We start from the raw sequence: 20,347 nt of genomic DNA on the forward strand, positions 1-20,347 counted from the left end.
TCTGTTATTTCAATTTCATTGTCAATGTGATGTTTTTTTAATGCACCGTGTGAATTTATTTATTTTACTTTAATTTTTTTATTTCCTTTAACTTAGTCTGTTGTCATTTTATTTTCATACCCTGTGTCTTGTATATATATGCTTATCTGATTTGGGAAAGGGAAGGGGAACAACAAATGGGGAGACTTTATTAAAAATATAACTTCAATAAAAAAGGATGAGTATGACTTAAGTCTACAGTGCCTGGCTTAGAATTACCTTGGAATAAGGTAAGGGGTGGCTTATATTAAATAAGTCACAACCAATGAGGATCCATCAAAAGAAGTGATAATACTATTAGGAGCCAACCAGTAAAGGGAAAAGGAGACAGAAATAATGGGAAAAATGTTTTGGCCTCCAAAAACATTATGGTTGGTTTTAGTCATACTTAATAGTTGTTTCTTCAGTTTCTCCAACCAAATTTATTTTGACCCCAACTTCAGTGGCTAACATTTATAATCTTAGCTACGTAGGAAGCTAAGGTCTGGAAATGGTGGCAGTAAAGCTGAGAATTCTTGCCAAGAATTCATGAGGTTATGAATTTCTTCCTTATCATCATATAAAAAAGATTGTCAGGTACTTCAACATATAGTTTGTATTATGAAATCAATACATTTCTTTTCTAAGTATAAGACCATAGTGAAATGCTAAATATAGTATTTAATGCTAACTCACTGCCTGTCACTCTGAAACCACCACAGAAAGCTCTTCTCCTTTGAAGAATGGTGTTTAATTTCAACTGAGAACAATTTCCACGTGGTAAATAGAGTCACAAATCCCTATTACCACTTAGATTTGCTAAGCCCTCATGTAAAAGTCAATTACTGGGGCTGGGGTGGGTTAAGTGGTAGAATATTTGCCTAGCATGTAGAAGAAGTGTGGTTTTATCTTTTGTAGGGAATACATTGTAAAGGATATTAGTTCAATAATTCTTTATTATTTCATATGTGCTGTATGGAAATGCCTGCTTCAGTCATCCAGGTAGCAGCTGTATTTGAAGTCTACACTTTATGTGCACTATGACCACAGATTAATGTAATTAATCATCAAATATTGATCTCATGTTATTAATAACTGGGACAAAGCTGGCAGATTTTCGCTTCCTGTTTGGCTGCTGTATTTTCAGATACCGCTGAAAGGAGATATTCATGAAGATGAGAATGTTGAAGGTGCTGAGATCTACGTTCATCTTTCGATGCTGCCACTGCTAATACTTTGCCCACAAGAGTATGAAGCCAATGACAATATCTTTAGCTTACTGTACCTACAATTTTGCCTTAAATGAAACGGAAATATCTCACTTTTCAATGCCCTAAATCTACTTATAACATTTTTTCATCAAGACTCCATAATATTCTTTCCTGTTTTGAAATTGTTTCTTTCTTTTATCCTATTATCTCATTGATTCTTCACCTCATGGAATGGTTACAGTTTATAGTTACTATGGATAGATGTGTTTTTTTCCCTTTCATTTTCCTGTTACCCTGTGTTTTGATTCTTTCTTTCTTATGTTTATTAAGCTGTTTTTCCTATTGGGTTCTGGCTATTGGGGTTTCTTGGTCCTGTTTTCTGTTGGGTGACATTCTCCTCTTACAATTCTCTGTAGGGCAGGGTTTGTGTTCATCTATTCCTTTAATTTTTTTTTTTTTTTTTTTTTTTTTTTTTTTTTTTTTTTTTTTTTTTTTTTGCTGTTGAAGGTTTTGGTTTCTCCATCGAAAGTGAATTCTAATTTTGTTGGGTATCTAAGTCTGGGTTGGCAGTTGTTGTCCTTCAGGACATGGATGGTGTTCTTCCAGACTCTTAGTGTGTTGTAAGTTTGTGTGGAAAGGTCTACTGTGATTCTGATCTTTTCCATTGTAGTATAGTTCTTTCTTTGTTTTGACTGCATTCAAGATATGTTCCTTGTTGTTAAGCTCTGAGGCCTTGACTATGATGTGCCTGAGTGTGTTTCTTCTAGGGTCTGGTCTGCTAGGTGTTCTATATGCTTCTGTTATTTGGGTAAGGTTTTCCTCTTTAAAATCGGGGACATTTTCTGTAATAATTCTATTGAATATGTGTTCTGTACCTCTGCTCTGATATTCCTCTCCTTCACCTATTCCGATTATACGCAGATTATATCTCTTCTAGCTCTCCATTATCGCCTCGATTAGTCTTTCATGAAGGTTGACAGTTTCTTGGCGTGTGATAATCTTCTGATCCTTACCAGGTATGTGTGATAATCTTCTGATCCTTATCGGCTGAGTCATCTTCCAGAATTGACACCCTTGATTCCATCAATTCTCAGGATGTTAAAGTCTTCTCTAAGTGAGGAGTGGACTGAATCGATTTTTACTTCCATTTCTTTCTCGACTTCCTGAAGTTCCTTCTAGAATTCGATTCTGAATTCCTGAAATTGTTTCTGGAATTCATTCCTGATGCGTTTTGGCCATTTCTGCTATCATATCCTGAAGTGCTTTTGTATTCTCCATCTCTTCTTTGGTTGTGCTGATTTTTGTAGCTGGTGAGTTGGCTTGAACTTTGAAATTTGTAATAAAATTTATAATATTTCTTTGTGATTTACACATTGGTCCTGGAATATGTCTGTGTCCCTCAGTGCTGTGGGATTTCTCCAGGGCAGGGTGTGGTGGTGGCAACAGGCCTCTACTCTCCTCTGCTGTGCCCAGCTCCCTCGCTGATATCTGGTCCCAGCCCTTTCAGTCCATTCTGCATTCTGCATTCTGTGCTCTTCACTGTGGTCCAGCTTGGTCCGATCTGCGAGCAGTCTGGGTCCTGTTGGAGCTCTTGCTGTCTGGTCTCCACACTCACAGTGGTACTTTTCTGCTGTAGCGTCTGAGCTCACTCTCCTGTCTGCTGGTGGCTGCTGCTTTTAACGCCTGCCTTTGGCTATGCTGCGGCATCAGCAGGACATCAGCAGGGTGGGCGCTCTCCCCGATTTGTTTACCTGGCTGAAAGCTTCTCATCCCAAGGAAGACCTCCCACCTGGGTGGGGAGACCTTCTCCTGAGAGGAGTTGGCTGTGTGGTTCACCTTGGTTTTCTGGTCCGATCAGGCACCCTCTGCAGTGGTGACGTTGATCAGTCTTGGGAACCATTGCCTTTCCTATCTGTTTGTTCGGAGACGCCAGTAGCTGCTCGCCACACAAGAAATCATGTCACTAGATATATTTGAATTTCCATGAAATCATCCTTGCCTAAATGTTGCAATTTATTTGTCCTGTGATCTTGTATATCAGTCTATCAATACTACCTACACCCATGTTCACTACTGTGAGGATCTACTCAAGGACTCGCATCTTTTGTGTTCTTTACAATCATAGTACACATCCTCTGAACTGCTAACAAAGTGATTATTGGTTAGTAACATTAAACATTTCACTCACATAGAAAGAGTTCTTCATAATCCTGCAACATATAACTTCAAAGAATTCCCTTTCTCCCCCCTGACTTTATCATTCCATGTTTCCATAGCAAGCCCCAAACTTGCTCAACAGAATGACTCCAGAACCTTATTCCCTTCAACTTTTGGTGGTTTTTGCCATGTCACAATTATCTTAGGCCCCAGGCATCTGTTTCCTGCTTTGTTCTTCGCTTTTTTTTTTCTTCTGTGCTCAGCACTGTTATTCTCAGGAGATGCATGGGCCTTCCATGTCGCAGCCTCTAGAGTAGCCCCTCTATCTCATCACTGCAATGGAACCTGCTTCTCCCAACTGCTTACTCATATAGCCTCCCCATGTCAGTCCTTGTCTCTAACATACTTTACAACCAAAAGAACAAGAAGATAAGCTACTATGTGCTGAGTGCACTATTAGTGAAGGAAGAGAGATATTTATTGGAAAAGAAAATGCAGGATGGATAGCTCCTTCGTAGGTGGAAGAAGTATTTGGAAGAGAAAAGCACTGAAACAAAAGGTGTAGAAGTACGCATGTGGTCGACATTCTTCTCTGGCCATAGCATCCTGCTGATGAGAGTGAGGTGAGTCCTGAGGGAAATGAGGTCAGAGAGCACGCAGTCAAAGGGCACAGTCTTCTTAAGCTTTGAATTGGAAGAGAATTTCTATTCGTCTCCACTTGTTAAAATTCTTTCTAGAAACAGGACTAAGTCATAACAAGAACTTCAACTGAGATATGTTTATTGATATTTTAAGACTTTATTAGCATATGTTAGTTGTACAAGAGGAATTTCATTATGGCATCGCTGTAAAAGCGTACGATGCTCCCTGATCAATTTCACACTCATTCCCTTACCACTTTTAGAACAGTCTCAGTAGTTTGCAATGTTCTATTATGCATATGAAGTAACCCATAATATTCATTTTTATTTGCCCTCTCCGAACCCACACTCCTCCTTCCCACTGGTACCCCCCCCACACACACACATACACAGAGACTTTTCTGCTTTCTTTTATGAATTATATTTTGGTGTATATTAATCATACCAAGAATTTTCACCTTTATGTCATATATAGATATGCTCATTTGATTCAGAATACCCCCTTCTACTACTCTTTGTTTATTCAAACTCCACCCCTTAATTGCCTTTAGGCAAAAGGTTTTCAATAAGATTCTTGTGCAATCAATGTATAATCTTGTGCAATCAATATGTTTACGTGTGTGTGATTTTAAAAGATTTTTATTAACATGTGTTAGTTTAATTTCAACACTTCCACATACAATGCATCCAATGAATCTAACACCCTTCATCACTCTAAAATTATTATCTATGGGTCTATATACACATATTCATGTGTTTGTTTGCTTATATATTCATATACATATGTCCATATGTAAGGACATATCCATTGTTAAAATTATTTTTGATGTTCTTTGTTTTATTTGATGTATTTTGTTGTTTTTGCTAGTTGGCTTGTTTTTTTATTTTTTTCAAATTTTTATTATCAAACTGATGTACAGAGAGGTTATAGTTTCATACGTTAGGCATTGGATACATTACTTGTACTGTTTGTTACCTCATCCCTCATACCACCCTCCCTCCTCCCCATTTTGTTGGCTTGGTTTTATTTCAGCAAGAAGACCAGTCCTTCGGCAAACACAGTCAGGTTGATAGTAAATAGTCAAGAACTATCTTTACTTAATTTACCTTTTCTTCTTTCCTAGATGGTTCTATTGTTTCAGAGATTAATTTTTCTATGTACCTAAACTTTTATTTAACTTCGATTTCTACGAGTGCAACAATATTCATCCATATATTTGCATTTGAAAACATTACTTACAGCTGATCATGACTCTACAATATCCAAAAAGGGCAAGCATCATTTACATTATTACCTTAGTTTGTGGTTTGTTTTGTAGAGTATCAAAAGTGTTACAGACTTCCACAGAATCACCCACAGACCCAGCTATGACTGATGTTGGTTTGTGCTGGTATTAGGAATAATGCCCCTACTTTCTTATTCTCCTCTATGCAGTAGCTCTGAGCTGAGGCTTGGAGTTCTTTAACCTCACTTCAGCGTGACATAGCTTGGCAAAACTGATCTTCTGACTCCTGGCCAAATTTGAGCTCTCAGTGACATAGCTGCAGCATGGACCACAGGAACCAATAAAGAGAAAGGAAAACCATCTCCATTCCCATCACAACAGGACTTTATATTTTAGCAACTTTCTTTCTTGCTTCTAGTAAGTTTTCTTCTTGCCTGCAGTATGTTCCACCTGGGGGTAGGACTTCCCTTCCTCTAGGAACTCAGGACAACCTCCCCCACACACAATGGTGGAGAGACCTGACCTCCTTACTTCAAGTAGATAATGTAAAGATAAAAGAATATGGAAATAACTTCAGAGACAATTGGGGGGGAATTTTTTACCTGGTGGTCTATTTTCTTACATTTAGGAAAACTTTTTTCACTGCTAAATGTCAACTGTCAAGTAAAGAATTCATTGGTAACTCTGTTCTACAAAGGAGGAAACATCTGTTTCACATCTGAATCTGGAGAGAACCAAAAAAAAACAATGTCACACAATATATATGAGTGATCTTCTAGAGTAACAGTCATTGTAATGTAACATTAATGACAATTCATTAAATTTAGACTTTAAAACTTTGGAAGTATATAAACACGCAAATGAATAGAATTTTTTAGTCTAAACTCCTATATTTTGAGAAAGCAAAGAAATAGACTTCTTGCCTAGTATGCCTGAAGGCCAAGGTTTGATTCCTCAGTACCACATAAATAGTAAAGTCCAGAATGGCACTGTGGCTCAAGTGGTAGAGTGATAGCCTTGAGCAAAAGCACAATATCTATGTACATATGACTATATAAAATGATGCTAACTGAAATGAACTCCATGATAAACAAGAGTGTCTTCTTCCTCCTCCTCCTCTCTTTCCTCCTCCTCTTCTCCCTCCTCCTCCTCCTCCTCCTCTTCCTCCTCCTCCTTCTTCTTTTTTTAGTGTAATGTGTGAAGTTATTTCTTCTTCTTCGTTCCCTCCATCTTCCCTATCTTACTCCCTTTGGTCAAGGTTTCTGACTTCTGTACACTTTGTCTTGTAGGTTTATCTGATTAGGGGATGAGAAGAGAAATCACAGAAATGGTGGGACAAAAAGTGAACCTAAGCAACATAATATGTTAGAAATGAACTTTACAACTGGGAGGGGGAGAGGGGTGCGAGGGTGGAGGAAGAGGAAAAAGAGGAGGAAAGGAGAGAGTGGTAAAACTTCAAAAGAAATGGCATTACTTATTATGTAACCATAACCACTCTGTATATCATCTTTACAATAAAATAAAAATAAAAAATATTTGTTCAATAAATGATCGTTGAAAAGATAGCTACCCAGCTAAAAGATCTGAAAGACAGCGCTCAAAACCAAATTAATGAAGTAAGAAGTCCATGAAGGACATAAGAGATAATTATATCAAAGACATGGAAATCATCAGGAAAGACCAGTCAGAAGGAAAAGAGATTTGAAATCAAGTAGCTAGCCTACAGTCTAGACTAGTTGAAGCAGAAGATCGAATCTCAGGAACTGAAGATTCACTACAATCATGGAGGAAGATTAAAAAACAACAATAAAATACCAATCCAATCGACAAAACAGATCACTCCAGGAGCATCAAGACACAATCAGAAAGCCCAATTTAAGGCTAATAGGTATTGAGGAAAACATAGAAAAATAAATTAATGGAACAGGCAAACTATTTTACAGAATGTTAGCTGAGAACTTCCCAAATATCCGGAAGGATAGGCCTATACAGATACAAGAAGCATTTAGAATCCCAAAGCAACCAGACCAGAATAGGACATCCCACCAACACATTGTGATCAATACAGGATAAACAGAGTCCAAGGAAAGAATCCTTAAAGCTGCTAGGGAGAAGAAAATAATCAAATATAAAGGAAAAGCAATCAGAATTACCCCAGACTTCTCGGTATGACCATGAAAGCAAGGAGAGCCTGTAATGAGGTATACCAAACCCTAAATAAAAATAACTATCAACCAAGAATACTGTACCCAGCATACCAAAGGTCAAATAAAAGTCTTCCACAGTTAGGAAAAACTGAAACACTATATCTCCACCAAACCAGCTTTACAGAAAATCCTCAAAGATATACTATACAGGGAAAATAATCAAGATCACAATACAGAAAGAGAGATGAACCCTAAATAGAAAAACAGAATATTAGATCAAGAATTGGGAAGACACAGCTTTTAACAAGATAGCCATAATGAAAGGAACAAACGATCATCTCTCAATCTTAACTCTCAACATTAATGGACTTAATTCTCCAATCAAACAACATAAGCTCATAAGTTGGATCAAAAATCAAGATCAATCTTTCTGCTGCCTCCAAGGAGACACATATATCCAGCAGAAGCAAACATCTTCTAAAAGTGAAAGGCTGGAATAAAATCTACCAAGCAAACGGCCCCCATAAGCAGGCTGCAGTTGCAATCCTAGTATCAGATAAAATTGACTTCAAATTAAAAATGGTAAGAAGAGACAAAGAAGGTTACTAGATACTAGTAAAGGGATCTCTCCTAGAGGAGGATATAACCATCTTAAATATCTACACTCCAAATACAGGAGCACCTAACTTCATCAAGCAAACACTACTGACTCTAAAAACACTCACAGACCCAAACTCATTGAGAGTTGGAGACTTTAATACACCACTGTCACCTCTGGACACATCAATACCCCAAAAACTGAACAAAGAAACCGCAGAACTAAACAACTGCATAGACCAACTAGACTTAACCAACATCTACAGAATATTCCATCCATCAACAACAGAATACACATTCTATTCAGCAGCACATGGAACATTCTCCAAAATAGATCACATCTTAGGGCAAAAAGAAAATCTGTGCAAATTCAGAAGTATCAAAATCATTCCCTGCATTCTCTCAGACCACAATGGAATAAAATTAGAGCTCAACTCAAGCAGCCACAACAGAAAATCCTACAATTCATGAAGACTAAAACCACACACTGCTAAACCATCAGTGGGTTTTTGAAGAAATTAGAACAGAAATTCAAATGTTTATGTAATTCAACCAAGATCAGTATGCAAAGTACCAGCTCCTTTGGGACACAGCAAAGGCAGTACCCCAAGGAAAGTTTATATCTCTGAGTGCATACACCAACAAACTGGAGAAACAGCATCACAACAACGTAAGAAAGCACCTTAATCTCCTTGAAAGAGAACAAGCCAAACCCCAAGTCAATAGACAGAAGCAAATATTTAAAATCAAATTCGAATTTAATGAATTAGCGACAAAAAAAATCGAAAGAATCAACAAAACAAAGAGTTGGTTCTTTGAAAAAATTAACAAGATAGACAGACCTCTAGGAAACTTGACCAAAAAACAAAGGCAGAACACCAAATCAACTAGATCAGAGATGAAACAGGTAACATCACCACAGAAACAACCAAAATTCAGAACACAATAAGGGAGTATTTTGCCAACCTTTATGCCAACAAATTCGAGAACCTTGAAGAAATGGATGATTTCCTAGAAAAAACTCATATCCTCAAAAACAACCATGAAGATTTGAACCTTCTAAACAGACCCATATCCAGCACAGAAATAGAAACTGTAATGAGAGATCTCCCATCCAACAAAAGCCCAGGTCCACATGGATTCACAGCAGAATTCGACAAGGCCTTCAAAACAGAACTCACACCAACATTTCTCAAAATCTTCAATGAAATTGAAAGAGAAAGCTCACTACCAAACACATTCTATGAAGCCAGTATAACCCTCATATCAAAACCAGGCAGAGACTCATCACGGAAAGACAACTATAGACCAATTTCACTGATGAACATAGATGGAAAAATTCTCAACAACATTCTGGCCAATCGACTTCAGCAGGTCACGAAAAAAATCATACACCATGATCAAACTGAATTCATCCCAGTGATGCAAAGTTGATTCTATATATGCAAGTCAATTAATGTAATACACCACATCAATGGCAGCAAGGTAAAGAACCACATATCTCTGGATGTGGAAAAGGCATGTGATAAAATGCAGCACCCATTTTTGATAAAAGCCCTGGAAAAATTGGGATTCCAGGGAAAACTCCTGAATATAATAAAGGCAGTTTGTGAAAAACCAACAGCAAGCATAACTCTAAATGGTGAAAAAATGAAGGCATTTCCTTTAAAATCAATAGCAAAGCAGGGATGTCTGCACTCTCCCCTCCTCTTCAATATCGTATTAGAATTCCTCGCCAGAGCAATTAGGCAAGAAGAAAACATAAAGGGGATCCAAATAGGAAAAGATGAAGTTAAACTTACTTCGCAGATGACATGATCCTATACCTAAAGAACCCCATAGTCTCTACTCCCAAGCTACTAGGAGCTGATCCAAAACTTTGGCAAAGTAGCATGATATAAAACAAACCCTCAAAAATCAATGGTCTTCTATATGCTCATGACCTGAACACCGAGGCTGAAATCAGGAAAACAATTCCTTTTGCAATAGCCTCAAAAAACATAAAATATGGGGCTGGGGATATGGCCTAGTGGCAAGAGCACTTGCCTACTATACATTGAAGCCCTGGGTTCAATTCCCCAGCACCACATATATAGAAAATGGCCAGAAGTGGCGCTGTGGCTCAAGTGGTAGAGTGCTAGCCTTGAGCAAAAAGAAGCCAGGGACAGTGGTGCTCAGGCCCTGAGTCAAAAGGCACAGGACTGGCAAAAAAAAACAACACATAAAATACCTAGGAATAACCTTAACCAAAGTAGTGAAAGACCTCTATGATGAGAAGTTTAAAAACATGAAAAACAAAATTAAGGTAGAACTAAGGAAATGGAAAACCCTTCCATGCTCTTGGATCGGGAGGACTCATGTTGTCAAAATGGCAATATTGCCAAAGGCTATCTACAGTTTCAATGCAATACCCGTTAATATCCCAACACCATTTTTTAATGAAATAGAGGAGGCAATCCAGAAATTCATATGGAACAATTAAAGACCATCAATAGCAAAAAACAATCATAAGCAGAAAGAACAGTTCTGGAGGAATTACAATACCAAACTTCAAGCTGTATCATTAAGCTATAGTAATAAAAACAGCTTGGTATTGGCACTGGAACAGGCCTGAAGACCAGTGGAACAGAATTGAAGACCCAGAAATGAACCTACAGAAATATGACTAGTTAATCTTTGATAAAGGAGCTAAAAAAATAGGATGGAAGAAAGATAGCCTCTTTAACAAATGGTGCTAGCCAAACTGGTTCAACACCCGCAGAAAACTAAAACTAGATCCTTATATAGCACCCTGCACCAAAATCAATTCCAAATGGATCAAAGACCTCAAAATTAAAATAGATAACCTGAAAACACTAAAAGAAGGAGTAGGAGAAACACTTAGGCTCCTTGGCACAGTATGGAACTTTCTGAACAAAGACCCAGAAGTGCAACAAATCAAAGAAAGAATGGACAAGTGGGACTGCATGAAACTGCAGAGCTTCTGCAGGGCAAAGGACATAGTTTGCAAGATACACAGAAAACACACAGATTGTGAAAAGATATTTACCAGCCAAAAAAGGAAAAAAGGCCCCATATGTTAAATATGTGCAGAACTAAAAAAATTAAATTCCTCCAAAACAAAACCGCAAAGAACCAAAAGCCCCCTCAACAAGTGGGCTAAAGACTTAAAAAGGGACTTCTCTGATGAGGAAATGAGAATGGCCAAGAGACACATGAAAAAGTACTCTACATCACTGGTTATAAAAGAAATGCAAATCAAAACAACATTGAGATTCCATCTCACCCCAGTAAGAATGTCCTTTATCCAGAAAATTAACAATAATGAAAATTGGAGGGGATGTAGCCAAAAGGGAACCATACTTCTTTGTTGGTGGGAATGTGAACTGGTTCAGCCAATCTGGCAAGTGGTATGAAGATTCCTCAGAAGGCTAAACATAGAGCTCCCCTATGATAAAGCAGCCACACTTTGGGGCATCTACCCAAAAGACCACAAACAAGAACACACTAAAGCCACCAGCACAACAATGTTCATTGCAGTACAATTTATCATAGCTAAAATATGGAACCCACCCAGATGCCCTTTAGAAGACGAATGGATCAGGAAAATGTGGTACATATACACAATGGAATTTTATACCTCTATCAGAAAGAATGACATTGCCCCATTTGTATGGAAATGGAAGGACATGGAGAAAATTATACTAAGTGAAATGAGCCAGACCCAAAGAAACATGGACTCTATGGTCTCCCTCCTAGGGAATAATTAGCACAGGTTTAGGCTACTCACAGCAGAGGATCACAAGCGCCTAATAGCTATGACCCTATGGATGCATAAGATAATGCTAAGTGAAATGAACTCCATGTAATGGAAACGAGTGTTATATCACTGTTGTAATTACTTTCAACATGCCATGTGAAACCGTAGCTTTTATTGTTGATGATCCTCTTGTATCCCATTCTTGTGGTTGTACCTGCACTATCACTGTATCTTATCTGAGTACTTTGGAAACTGTATATTACTGCTATTAGAACTAGGAAAGTGAAAGGGAATATCAAAATTGAGAGACACAGGATAAAAAGACAAACTACTACAAAAGCAATACTTGCAAAACCATTTGATGTAAATCAACTGAACAACTCATGGCGGGAGAGGGAAAAGGGGAGTGGGGAGAGTGGAATGAGCGAAGAGGTAACAAACATTACAAGAAATGTATCCAATGTGTAACATATGAAACTGTAACCTCTGTGTACATCACTTTGACAATAATAAGAAAAAAAGAAATGTAGTCAGGTACTCATTACCTTACTTATATAACTGTAACCCCTCTGTACATCACCTCTACAACAAAATAAAATTAAATAGAAAATGAAAAAAATAAAAGTAATGAAAAACAAAATAAATATAGTAACATCTAATTTGTGTTTTTGCTTATTGTACTTCTTTTTAATCAAGGTAAGCAAAATTTGGCACCCTGGTCTTTTGCTATTTCCCAATACAGATGAATGTTTTTGAGCATAATTAAATATTCTTAGCAAAGTGCATCCAAAATGATTATCTAGTATTCTGTTGAAAGGCTACTTAATAGTTTACTTAATCATTCCTCCAGTGTTGGGATTTTCATTAAATAAGATATTCTTTGCTAAAAAGTGTCTTTGCACAAACATTTTATTATGACTTGATATTTGATATTTCACCTGATGGTGAACAATAACTTTATTAATTCTTCTTCCTTAATAAGGACAATTTCCATGAGTTTTCCTTTTGATGCAAACAGGGATTCACAAAAAGAATCCCATAGATCAGCCAGGTTACCTATGTGTCTCCCAGCATGGAGGAGATCTACCAAATGCTGTCTTGGCATTTCCTGAGAGAGTGCAATTGGCATCAGAATAAAATTCTAATAGATGTGAACCCAACCAGATTGTTGGCATTTTAGGACAAATACCACCTTCCATTTCAATAATTCACTAGAAGTCAGAGAAGCCATACATAGAATATTCACCATTTAGGCTGAGCATAATGACTGACCAATGAAGGAAGTCATTTTGCAAGAGCTCAAAAAGATAAAGCTCCAGCTATTCCCATGAAGATAAGGATATGGGGCAACTTGTCTCTTAGAGGGATGAGAGGGCCAGAATTTCTGAAAAGGAAATGAAATAAAGAAGTCATAATGAATTGTCAGGGATATAGAAGATAGAAACAAGATAGAAACATCCTGAGAAAACAGATTTGATGGCTTCACACAGATAGACACACAAATCACAAAAGAACTGGAAACGATAAATAAAGCAGATAACATTTGTTGGACGTATTATCGTCTGTCAGGTGCTGTCACAGAAGATCATATTTGATAGCATAATTTTTCTCAAGGTATTAATCTCGAATAAATACTTTCCCTTTGTGACCTGTTCTGAGTTGATCAATATCTTATATGGCAAGACCAATTTATGCCCCTTGCAACTTCGTACACAAATTGATAGCATCAAAATCATTCTCTTATCCCCACAACAAAATGAATGTATTGATCACACTCATAATAATGTCAAATTACAAAAATATATGTAAATGTTCCCTCTCAATGTCTGTAAAGTTTAGTACCTGTTCCCAAACATGTTTGTGGGACATGCTCCACAAAACAAAACTGCCTATGTAAATATGACCTATGAGACTTTACTAGACGCTCTTTCCTGGGGTACTCATGCTTTGTTTATTGCTCTGTATCCCATTTGTGACACTCTTAATAGCTGACTCACAAAGATCTGTTCATTTTCACTTTTCCCTGGGCCTTGCCAGCAATGTGGCATCTGATCCTAGCCACAGATCTCACTCTGAGAAACCAGGATTGAGATATCCGTGTCTAACAAACACTCGAGACAAACACTGCCTTTGCCTCCTCTGGAAGGGACCATGCAACTCAGAGTGGTTGATGTTAATATTTCCAAAGAGGAAATAGATTGAAGCTCAGCCTCTCAACCACATGCAAAGACAGGAAATCTTTGAGAGCTCTGTATATATTCAATGTTGCTAAAGACAAAGAAGAGTGGGGAAAAAACTGCTTCAATAGTCAAAGGTCTATTACCCTTTACAAACATTGTGTGGATACTGCAGCATAAGTGATGGACTGTGTCCTCCAGGCCTTGCTGAAGATGGCATGGAAGGAAACTGTCCTGTTAATATATCTCTCATTTTTCGAGTCCCAGTGGATGACTTTCCTGAGTATTTTTAATCAATCCTGCTAGAGATCTAAGTGATGCTGAAACACTTTTTCCAACCACATTTGCATCCAATTCCAATGCCCCGCTAAAGTGATGCATGCTCATTAAAATGTGCATGCTGCTACCTCAGGACAAGTGCTGGTAATGCAGTACCAGCAATTCTGGGGGATACTGTCTTGGATGGCTGATGATATAACAGTACAGCTTAGTTTCAAAGTAAGGAAGGTCCATACTCAGCCATGGTGGCCTGAATATGATGATGTAAGTAACAGTCTGGCATTCACACACTATTGTGACATTGGTATTAGCATGAACTTAGAAATGCTCTACAAATGCTCTTCACTCTTAGCTGTTTACAACCCAGGCTGTTCACACCCCTGACTTTTCCTGACTGATATCACCCCAGTAAATTTCATGTGTGCTCATAGCAGCTCTAATAAGAATCTATGACTCACTTTCGGCCGCCCATACTGGCTGGAACAGAGATTGAATGCAAAAATGACATAAACTTGATACTTTAAAGAAAAATACAGCATCCAAAAAGTGAGGATCTGGGAGGTAGACATGAAAGAATGTATGATTTTCAGAAATATCATAAAAAAGAAATAAAAATAGGTTTAATTATTCATTTTAATATTAATTACTAAGATTAATAACAATCTTACATTTATGAAAGGCATTCCTTACCTAAAGAACCATCAAGAGGCTATTTAAATTTATAAACTGGGGTAATATGTAGAACATAAAATCATTAATTAAGCCATGAAATTCATCCTTAGCCAGCAAGAAAAATGGTTTGAGGAAACTTCTCCTTACCATGCAATATCAAGAGAGTTTCAGGAAGACACTAATAATTGGGGTGTTCTCTGATCTGCGTGCATGCATTTGTGATGTTCAGCCTCCTGTGTCTTTTGTCTCAGGTGCCCTCAAACCTCTGCCTAGTTGCTTGTCCTATTTTTATCATTTGTTTATGGTTCAGTATGAATCCTGCTGAATGCATTCTGATATTGGGAGATGGAGAGTGGAGATGATAGCATGAAAGAAGAGAGCGTTACCATCTTCTGTTATCATGCTGAACAAATTAGAAAGTGAAGACACTAAACTAAATGTGACTCAAAGAAAGCCATTCGCACTACCACACATTGGGTTTTCCTTTTTGGTAGGGTCAAGGGTAGTATTTATGAACTATTGTTCATAGCAAAAGTAACTTCTCTTTGTATCTACTATCTTACCCAGAGTTAAAGAGCATAACATAGTGATAACTGCCACATGATTCAATGTTTCATAAACTGCATATTGTACGTAGCATTGCACATGTATCAGTATCTCAGGTGTTCAGCATTTCTAGATATTAATGCTGCATAGATCAGGGCAGGATAGTGTGTGGGTCAGGAAATCAAAGGTTTAGCAAGTGAAACACAGGCTTTTTTCCCCCTCTCATTTTGTGCCAGCAGTCAGGGCTGGGGCTTTCTGTGCTCCTGAAATGGCCTCCCTAGGGGGTATCCATAGACACAGGATAGCCTTTCCCAAAGTCATGATGGGGCAGAAAAGATTGGAAAGTGTGTCTGGATAATCAGAAATGTAGTACACAGCCCTCATGTTTAATAGAGGGAAATATCACATGCAAATGAACCATGACTTGAAGAAGTTGCTCCAAGATGGTAGAGCTAAAAATTGAAATAGACATGTTTTCCTTTTGACTTTGCCTACCTGTGACTGACACCTTTCTGGCCTTTTCTTTTCTCTTAAAATCAGAGGCAATCTTGAGGCAAGCCAATAATGTGGATGAGGGTAAGGTGTTCAATAAGTAGTGGACTGTGAGTGTGGGGATTTATTTTAAATAGGAATACCACTGTTAATATCACATTAAATTTTGTCTATATGAAAGCACGCTACATTTGCCAGTAGCTTTGCCCCTTTTAAATAAAACTAGTGGGCACAAAGCCCAGAAATTGTGGGTTTGGGAAGTTCATCATCCCATATCTGTAGTAAACAGATCTTTAAAGGACAGAGATAGCCACAGAGTCACTACATTAAAGTGCTGTCCTTGAGTTGGCATAAACCCCTGGTGTGTTTGTGCAGGAGTTATTTCTACTTAAAAACATTTTCTGTGTACTTGGTGATTTGCTCTTAAGAGTAAGCTAGAAGCTGTGAAGTGGCTTACATAAATAGAAACCAAGAATGAAGCCAGAGGAGGCTACGGTAGGCATCATGAGCAATGGAAGCCCTAGGATGGCCTCGCCATGCAGAACAAGGGGTAGGAGGATGGATCTCTTCTTGGCCCAAGGCTTTGTGAATGCCTTTATTCCTTCCAGCCCCCCAGCAGGTAATGTCCCTAGACAGTTTACACACATGTCTAGAGTATCCTGGCTTGGTTCATGTGCCTCCAAATTGCACACTGTCTACTTTTCTCAACTACTAACAGTTAACTATCGCATTTAATTTGTATTGTATATACTTTCTTCTTTGGATTGCATTACTAATACTTTTTAAAGGAGGCATTTGATTCTTATTGTATAGAGAACACTGGAGGAATTTGACTTCCAAACCCAATGTCTTATACTACCCCTGCTATTCCTCAATTCTATTCCCAGCCCAGAAAATATCACTTTTAATGCATGAGAATAACAAGGAGATATCAAAAGAAGAGATCCTAAATGTTTTAATGTATTTGAAATGAAGACAATTGAAATTGAGTCCTAGTTGAAAACAGGCTGAAATACAACAGAAAAGTACAAGGAACTGTTGATGGAACCAACAGCATATTATGTAGCCTATTATTAGCATATTTATTCACTCATTTATATTTATATATTTACTATTTTTATAAATTTATTTTTAGATTTTACAAATTATATGATTAAAATTTATTATTATATAGTTATAAGCAACAAATGTGAATTTTCAAAATAGCTAGGCATAGATCTGTCAATTAAAATAAAACATCTTGTAGCTTATACAGTAGATATTGCCTCTAACATTGACATTAGCTATGAGGAACACACCAGCCTGGCAAGTGAGTGCATGATGCTCAGTAATCTCAAACTTTTTCAAATAATGTTCTTGATGGGAGTCAGAGCTGCTCTCTTGACTTCAATTTGATGCAGTACAGTTGTTCATACATTCTTTTGCTACCGCTAGTTTTGCTCAGTGGCTGGGAATTTAATATTACCAAGGTTCAAGAGGCAAGAGCTTGGGACTGCATATAGGTGGAGGGAAGTACTTTGAATGGGAAACCCTGAGATAGCTGTCTCCCTTGCTGAAATAAAAACACTTCCTATAAAGGCCTGTGAAAACACCAGAGTAAACATGGAAAAATTTAATAAACACATGAGAAAATTCTTCAAAAACAATACTGAGAGACAGAAAGAAAAAGTAAGTATAACAGAACCAAGGCTACATGGAATTCCCAGAAGGATATGGAAAAAATCAGGAGAAAAAGAGAAAAGAGAGTAAGAATTTAAATAATACCCCTTGTGCTAAGGCAAGGGAAAATAGCCATAGATTTATATATGTGCAACTTAATATTCCCATTAAAATTTAAATTAAGGAATATATCATTGTAGTATGAGCCAGTAGTCTTTCTTCTGGGCACAAAAAGCATGAGCTTATTACCTCAGAATGTATCACTCTTGGCTCCCATGCTTATTGCACCACTGTTCACTATAGCCAAGATATGAAAATAATCTATCTCCACTGATAAGCCAATGAAGACATTTTAGCACAAATAAATAATGGAATACTCTATTATTCAGTCCTGAAGACAGCCAGCTCTTGACATTTTCCACAACATAAAGGAGCTGGAGGGATACATTAAGTGAAATAATCCAAGCATAGGTAGAAACACATTGCATGATTTCACTTACTTGTAGAAAATATTTCACCAAAAAGTCATAACATGATACAGTACAAAAAACTGTGGGTACCAGGGGCTACGGTTTGAATATGAACTGATTCTCTTAGCTTCATTGTTAAAGGCTTGTTCCCCAGCAGAAATTGTTATTTTGGTAGAGCTCAGTTGGAAGGTGTAGCTTGAAAATGTGTGTGTCCTTATGGGTTATATCTTGCCTTGACTCTCCTCTGCTTCCTGTGTAACATGTAGTGGGCAGCTACTTCCACCATAGTATTCTACTAATTCACTGGCCCATAATCAACAGAACCAAAGGCTATAGACAGAAACTTCTGAAACTGTGGGTGTTGAGTTTTCAGGGAAAGGACAAGTTCAAAAGGTGAGAAAAATGAAAAACAAAGATACCAACTTCAACAGACCCGATCAATTTTAATGACATTGAAGAGGGACACCACACTGAACTGAGGAGACTCAGGAGATAGGATGCATAGTGAGGATCATGGGCGGGGTAAGGTCACAGGTAGTTAGAAAGTATCAAGGTTCAAAGAGTTTCACAAATTCATTAAATTAATATCCTTTCATATGATCATGAGACTTAGTGATCTTCCCATAAAAAAATCCTCCTTTGGGGGATGTGGCCAAAAGGGAACCCTACTTCATTGTTGGTGGGAATGTAAACTGGTTCAGCCACTCTGGCAAACAGTATGGAGATTCCTCAGAAGGCTAAATATAGAACGCCCCTATGACCCAGCAGCCCCACTTTTGGGTATCTATCCAAAAGACCACAAACAAAATCACAGTAATGCCACCAGCACAACAATGTTCATCGCAGCACAATTTGTCATAGCGAGAACCTGGAACCAACCCAGGTGCCCCTCAGTAGACGAATGGATCAGGAAAATGTGGTACATATACACAATGGAATTTTATGCCTCTATCAGAAAGAATGACATTGTCCCATTTGTAAGGAAATGGAAGGACTTGGAAAAAATTATACTAAGTGAAATGAGCCAGACCCAAGGAAACATGGACTTTATGGTCTCCCTTATTGGGAATAATTAGTACAGGTCTAGGCAAGTCATAGCAGAGCATCACAAGGCCCAATAGCTATACCCTTATGAACACATAAGATGATGCTAAGTGAAATGAACTCCATGTTATGGAGACAATTGTTATATCACAGTTGTAACTACTTTCAACCTCCCATGTGTATCTGTAGCTTCTATTATTGATGATGTTCTTGTATCACCTTCCAGTGGTTGTACCTACACTATCTCTGTAATCTTATCTGAGTATATTGGAAACCGTGTATACTGGTATTGGAACTATGAAATTGAAGGGAAATACCAAAATTGAGAGACACAGGGTAAAAAAAGACAAACAACTACAAAAGCAATACTTGCAAAACTGTTTGGTGTAAGTGAACTGAACACCTCAGGGGGGGAAAGGGTAAGGGGGAAGGGGGAGGGGGGTATGAGGGACAAGGTAACAAACAGTACAAGAAACGTATCCAATGCCTAACATATGAAACTGTAACCTCTCTATACATCAGTTTGATAATAAAAATTGGAAAAAAAAAGAATATCCTCCTTTGGTCTCACTGTGTAAATATCTAGACTCTGCTATAATTTATCATGTATAACTTTTTTTTAAATATTCTATCATCCTGTGTGTTTACTTGTAGATATATAGGCACATTCTTGTTTCCACAAATGAGGGAAACCTTGCAATATATGTGTCATTGTGTCTGCCTTATATTTCTTAATTATAAATTATAAATATAAATATAAATTATAAATTATAAAATTTCCAAGGCTTTCCATTTCATTATGAGTGGTACAATATAATTTTTTTAATGAAAGTGTAGAATTCCATTGTGTAGATACACCACATTTTCGTGATCCACAGAGGTGCATCTGGGTTACTACCATATCTTGACTGTGGTAAACAAAGCTGCAATGAGTATGGTTGGGCTGGTAGCTATAGCATGTCCTTTTTTGTGGCCAGTTGGATAAATGCTCAGGAGTGGAATTGTGGGGTCATAGGGGTGCTCTTTCTTGGTCTTTTGAAAAACTCCATGTTGCTTTCCAGAGTGGATGAACAAGTTTGCATTCCTAGCAACAGTGTACTAGCATCCTCTTTTAGACATCCCAGCAAGCATCAATTATGCAAAAGTTAGTTTTCTTTTCATTTTTATTTATGTTTATTGTCAAGGTGATGTAGAGAGAGGTTACAGTTACATATGGTGGTGAGTACATTCACCTTCATTTCTTTCCTCACC

This window comes from Perognathus longimembris, chromosome 20 (assembly GCF_023159225.1).
Source record: "Perognathus longimembris pacificus isolate PPM17 chromosome 20, ASM2315922v1, whole genome shotgun sequence".
Taxonomy (NCBI): domain Eukaryota; kingdom Metazoa; phylum Chordata; class Mammalia; order Rodentia; family Heteromyidae; genus Perognathus; species Perognathus longimembris.